At 32.2% G+C, this 6,882-nt stretch overlaps 1 long non-coding RNA gene across 1 annotated transcript; it reads right to left on the bottom strand.

The window, feature by feature from the left end:
* Window positions 1-4,529: 4,529 nt before the first annotated feature.
* On the bottom strand, window positions 4,530-6,499 carry LOC147839734 (uncharacterized). The gene is made up of 4 exons (XR_015515003.1): window positions 6,371-6,499; window positions 5,642-5,697; window positions 5,463-5,526; window positions 4,530-5,346 (listed from the first exon to the last, which is right to left on the bottom strand). It is a non-coding gene; the product is annotated as an uncharacterized LOC147839734 (long non-coding RNA).
* Between the last annotated feature and the right edge of the window lie 383 nt (window positions 6,500-6,882).

Below are 6,882 nucleotides of genomic sequence, written 5' to 3'. Positions count from 1 at the left end.
TTTTTGAAGAGCTTGTGTCTTTGTTTCACAAGTGTTTGCGTCTGCCGAAGATGACTGTGTAAAGCTCCAGAAAACACACACACCAGCACACACCTATTCTCTTTCAATACCCCCTCCTCCCCAACACCCCCAGCTCTCGAAGCCCTACAGCACACAGAAGCGCTTTATACCCGAATCTAGTCACCCTTCTCACTGTTCGCGCTCCATTGGGAACACTTCTCTCCTAGCACTCTCATTGGCATGCTAAAGAACTCCGATATTTTTGTCTGACATATTAAAGAAGGAATTAAGCGGAGCCATTGAGGGGCTTATGTCCTAAGCATTTTACTTTTTCATGCCTCTTATTTGAAAATCAGCCAAGTAGATGAGTAGAAAAGATGGGGAGGGAAGCGAACAGAGAGGGAGCTTATTGACAGCGCTGTGGCCCAGTCTCACTGAGGGACAGACCCGAACAATACGCTGACTGTTAGTCGAGGCCCGGCGATACTGTAGTGCGCCGAGAAATAAGTGTCCTTTCTGTGCTTGTTTTTTCTCCCTCTCTCCCAAGAAAGCTGTTACAATGAAACCAAGTCTAAAGCAGCAATTTGTAAGTCAAGAGCCTGGCAAAGTGGATTGTAATGGGGGGAGGAGAGAGGCTCTAGGAGATTGGCTCCTGGAACTGCCACCACTTGTTCCAGAATCTTTGTTCAGCGCTAGGGGAAACTCTGCCCGCTGTAGTGCCCTGCTGTCCTTCACAAGACCACTAGTGTTCTCCCTTGTAGATCGCTGGATACTTCTCACTTTATCTGTCTGCTGTATGTTAGGTATACTTTACATTTATTGTCTTGTTAGTTAATAGAAAGTCACGCATAAGCTGATCAATGAGCATTACATTTTGTTAAAGTTTGATAAAGTTAATCAAAACAATAAAAAAGTGTACTTTTATAGATTTTTTTTATTTTTTATTTTATTGTTTTATTACAATGTGTTCTATTCAATTTTACCTTTTTAAATAATTATTGTTGTTATTTCAAGAATCATTATACACTTTGAAAATCTGTGCCTTGACTCACATTACACCCTGCTTTCAAAAGACCTTTAGGATAAAGGTGTAGAAAGACAGAAAAGCTATTAAAACATTTCAAAGACTGGAAAAGTTGGAATGTGATTTTGATTTCAGGCTGCGATGAATAAAATAATTATTTCAAAAGTGTATGATGATTTTCAATAGGCACTGTATTTTTACTATGATTTGTAGAACAGTTACATCAAAACAGTAAAAGTGTAATACTACATTTATTTATTTATGTATTTATTTATTCATTCATTCATTCATTCATTTATTTAATAATTCCTGATTAATAATAAAAAAAAATTAAAAAAATTATATATATATATATATATATATATATATATATATATATATATATATATATATATATATATTATTAATGGTGACACGGTGGCTCAATGGTTATCACTGTCACCTCACAGCAAGAAGATCGCTGGTTTGAGTTCTGGGTCAGATGGCATTTTTGTGTGCCGTTTGATGTTCTGCCTGTGGGTTTCCTCCGGGTGCTCCAGTTTTCCCCACAGTCCAAAGACATAGGTGAATTGAATAAACTAAATTGTGTAAATGAGTGTGTATGTAATGTGTGTAATGTTTCCCATTACTGGGTTGCAGCTGGCAAGTTCATTCCACTGTGGTGACCCCTGATGAATAAAAGGTCTAAGCTGAAGGAAAATGAATGAATGAATAATAGTGACTATTTTTTCAGACATTTTACATTTATTTACTGAGGAAACACACTTTTTAATCAATCCTATAAGATAATAGTTTACACTTTTAAAATTCTATAATAATTTACTCACCCTTTACATGTTCCAAACCTGTTTGATTTTCTTTATTCTGTTAAACACAAAAGAAGATATTAAGCTGGAATCCTGCAATAAATATATACAGTTCAAGAATTCAGAATTATTAGCCCCCCTTTGATTTTTTTTCTTTAATCCTTTTTTAGTCTTTTCCCAAATGATGTTTAACTGGGCAAGGTAATATTTACAGTATGTCTGATAACATTATTTCTTCTGGAGAAAGACATATTTGTTTTGTTTCGACTAGAATAAAAGCAGCTTTTATTTTTTTTAGCATTTTTTTTTTTTGTCAAAAGTATTAGCTTCTTTAAGCTACATAATTTTTCAATATGCTACAGACCAAACCAGTATTATACAATAACTTGCCCTAATCTGCCTAGTTAACCTAATTAACCAAGTTAAGTTTTTAAATGTCACTTTAAGAAGTATAGAAGTGTTTTGAAAGTATCTAGTCAAACATTATTTACTGTCATCATGACAAAGATAAAATAAATCAGTTATTAGAAATGAGTTATTAAAACTATTATGTTTAGAAATATGTTGAAAGATATGCTCTCCCTTAAAATGAAATGGGGGGGGGGGGGGTAATAAACAGGGCTAATAATTCTGACTTTAACTATTAATATATTTTACAAAAAAAATCAAACATGAATAATCATGAATGCAAATCATCACCTTAGAATTATAAGGTTCTATCTGACATTTTTGTCAAAATTGAGTTATTGACATATTCTTATTAAATGACAACTTATTTACATTATGAGATGTTTTTTACAAGTAGTTTACATTATATAAAAAAAAATAAAAAACTGTTACACACACTGTTTGCTATATGGATTGCAAAAACTTTGAAGCTCAATATCTCAAAATCATTCAGAACGCAGATAGAACCTTATAATTCCAAGGTGACAAAATGAAAACTATGGCAAGTCTCTGAAACTGCATCAGAAATAATCTATCATCATTTTTTCTTCAGAAGCAACTCGCAGGAAACAAGTCTCCTATTATGTAAATTAGGACTATTATAGATTAGCATTATTATTCGGGAAAAAAGTCAGCGATTATTTTTCTGGCGCAGTAAACGTTGCGCTATTACAGCTGTGTACATTTTCTAGTGATTATGACAGCAGCAATTTATCATATGATGGAGAAGAGCATTATACGTTCTTGACTGCACTTTTATCTTTTTACAGAAATGATTCAGGTGTATCGATGTGGCAAATTAATAAGTAATAAATAATAATAAATTGATATTTAAAAAAACTAAGTCAGTTTTTGGGAGGAATAAGACCAAATTAGATCTGGTCGGTGTAGAGGCCATTTGAGTATAGTTGATTAAAGTAAGTTTTGGAATATCGCATAAAAATTTGCTTAATGGTTTCGCCAAGGTGCGCATACTTTGAAAAAAGTACATTTAAAAATGTATACACAACTGAGTAGCATAAATCTTTATCAGATAAGAAAATGTGCATAAACTACAATGAAAACTAATTTACTGAATTAATCCCAACATGCCCATGAAAAGATTTTACAGATCATGTGATAATAAAAATAGGCATAATGGTACAACATTGATGGACAAAGCAGTGGACTGACCACATGACATCTCAAATGGTCAGATGTTGTTGTCTTTTGGTCATTCTAAAATTACTTTGCTAAAGTCCATCATCACTTTTGGGAGGTAATTATTCCAAACAACTCTGTCTTTATTGGCTGTGCTCTCAAAGACCTCTTCCTGGTATTTTGTATTATGAGTGATTTATTATATGTGGAAAAAAAGGCCCACATTGGCTTGTCATACCACAGTGAATTCCATTTTTCTGTTTGATATTGACAATGTTGTTTTCTTTGACTCATTGGATAAAAACTTTTATTTGCAAATGTTTTTTTTTTTTTTTTTTTTTTTTTTGCAAAATTCCAGTTTTGTGCATAAGTCTTGAACGAAAACAAAGCTGTAGATGGACAGGTTGTCTGTGGTGTTTAAAAACATGCCCAGTTGGTGCCAGGAGCACACAGAGACTAAAACAAACTTCTGTACACCAGCAGCAGCCTGAACCACTGGTACAAGGCAGGATAGATCCACAGTGAAAAACAAATACATTCAAAGATGATTCCTTCAATTTATTAAAAAAAATGTATGTTAAGTGGTTATAAACGGTTTATTTGACCTGAATTTAAACAAAAAAATTAAGTTGAATATTATTAAATGTAATTCGTTTGTTTAAATTCAACACAACTATTGTTTACAGCCGTTTTGCAGACATAATTTTATCAGTGCATGCTTTCATGTTGGTGTGCCTAATTTTGACTATACCATCATAGTGTTGCAGCCAAAATCTAGACTCACCAGACAAGGCAACTTGTGTGGATTGTAGCCATAGCTTGCTTTTAACTTTTACAGTATTTCTGCTGTAGCTTGGCTGCTACAACACTCAAAAAAATGATATGTTGGCGTTAATTAACTTTTTTTTTGTCCACTGGTTCCACGTAACCGAGTTAAGTTACCTTTAAGAAAGAATATTAATTTTAGTGAACTTAAGTTAGTTACATAAAGGTAATGTAATGTTGTTTAGTTCAATCAACGTAACATGTATAATTTAGCTTTAATCAATGTAGTTATTTAAGTTCAATTATTCTAAAATTGATATTGTTATGTTTAACCAAATAAAAAAACAGTTTCATTGAGTTTATTCAATAGCATTTTTACAGTTTTACACATTTTCCAGCAATAAAATGATTATCAAAATCCAAATACTGTCTTTATCTGTATCTTCACATATTACAATAAGTTAAAATATTAATACTAGTAAAAATAATAGTAATACAAGTATGAAGTAAATTGAAAACAATAGATGATTAACAAAAATATGCTTACAAAAACATCATAAAATACACTTTTCAAAATAATACTTTTCATATATTACAAAAAACATTCAAAAATAATATTCTGCCTTCAAATGATATATCAAAAATATACTTAGAAAAATTAAGTCTTCTTTTGTAAACTATTCTGTACCTTCTTTAAACTGAAAAAGCAGATAACACTTCAGTTGTTCAAAGAAAGATTAACATTTTAAAGCAAAGTAACACGAAAAGCACTAAACCATAAATTAGACCAACCATCACAGAACATGCAATAGCTACACACATTCATCTCTCTGACACTAGCACCATTTATGCACATTTGCACCAGACACTTTCTTACAACCACTCCCTATATCTAAAAAACAAAAAACAAAACATTGTGCATGAAGTCTGCTTCACACAGGTGTGTGGGCTTGACAAACCACATGTAGAAGCATTCTTAATTCTTAACATTTTTTGTATAATTAGCACATCTTGGGTGTATCGCCTCTTCTTGTTGATTTGCTGAATGTGTCCTCAATTGTAAATCACTTTAGACAAAAGAGTCTGCTAAATGTTAATGTAACTACTGTAGATCCATAAGGTGGTGTTGCACATCAAGGTTTGGGCTTCATCATGCCCAGCATCCTAAAAAAAGTCAGGTAAAAAAATAAAACATTTACCAACAGATCAAAGGTGAAAGGAGGAATTGGTTTAAGAGGAAAATACAAAATGTTTAAAAAAAATAAAATAAAATAGCTTACCATATACTCCCTCACTTAGGGGCTTTGAGGATGCATTCACACCTTTTTTTCCACTGGTGATGTTCTAAAGGACATGAAATGACAATTAGTAATTTACTAAATAATTATTAGTTAAAATTACTAGTAATTTTTACTGTACATCATTTTAATGTGTGTAAAGGCATCTAAAGGCATAGTACCTGGATGATCCAGTCTCCTCAGCCAGATATGGGACTTTAGAGGTTGAGCTGTAAACCTGTGAGGGAGAAAACAGATGTGAGTGAGCAAAAATTTAAAATAATAAAACATAATAATATAAATAGCAAACTACTAAACTTAAAAATTTAAACGTGTTAGATGACCAAACAAATAAGCTTACATTAAATATGTCATCATGCTAGATGTCATGCTATTTAAGTGTCACATATGCTTGTCAAGATTTTTTTTTTTAAGTTAACAGGCTTGAATACAATTAGATAACAAATAACAATGTGCCAACACCACATTTTAATTAATATTATGTAAGTTATCAAAACTGGCATTCAAACTTGACAAACTGCTTGACACTCATTTAAAATAAAGACTATCAAATCAAATAAAAAATCAAATCACTTTTATTGTCACATTATCAGCAGCACGTGTGCTATGATAAGTGAAAAGCTTAGACTATTCTAACATGACTATTCATTACTACCAACGTTTGCAACTTTATTTTGGGGGAGTTAATATATACCAAGTATAAAATTTCACAGGAATGCAAAACAAACTATACATTTATCTGTCTATAATGTGGAAAAGACACAGGGAACATTGCAATTTCATAGCAATACTATACACAAACACAACATAGTATTACAAGAGAGTACATTTATGATTCAAATGTTGTTACAGCCTCAGTATAAATACATAAAAAGTAAAAAAAATCTCACCTGTGTGTCCACATTGGGGAAAGCTTTGTGCACGTTCTCAATTTGTACTGTAATCTTCATCTTTTGATTCCCATAATATGGCGCCGAGCTGAGAGTGATCGTTGTGGTTTGAATCTTCTTACTTCCTGTGTTGTTTTGAAACTGCGCATGTGCAGATATTACTCCACCTATTGACCAAAATGCAGTACTGCAGAAGCAACACAACTCCCTTGCATTCATGTTACATAAGCGAGCTGTTTAAATGTGAAAACTTACTTTTTCTCATTATTTCCAACACAACACTTTTATTTTTAATACACAAACATAAGCGAATTGTTTAATTTAAACATAGTTACAGTCTTTGGACCAACTAAAGCCATAATTCATTTTTTTGAGTGAAGGTTTGATGTTTGTTTATTTTATTTGGAGGTGCTATTCTGTAGACCTCAATACAGACTTTATAATATAGACATCAATACAGCCTGTATTGATTGGGTATTGCAGTTACTGTTGCCTTTCTATTTGCTCAGACT

Source organism: Danio rerio, chromosome 18, assembly GCF_052040795.2.
Source record: "Danio rerio strain M-AB ecotype USA chromosome 18, GRCz13ab, whole genome shotgun sequence".
NCBI lineage: Eukaryota > Metazoa > Chordata > Actinopteri > Cypriniformes > Danionidae > Danio > Danio rerio.
This window is presented reverse-complemented; position numbering and strand designations above follow the sequence as displayed.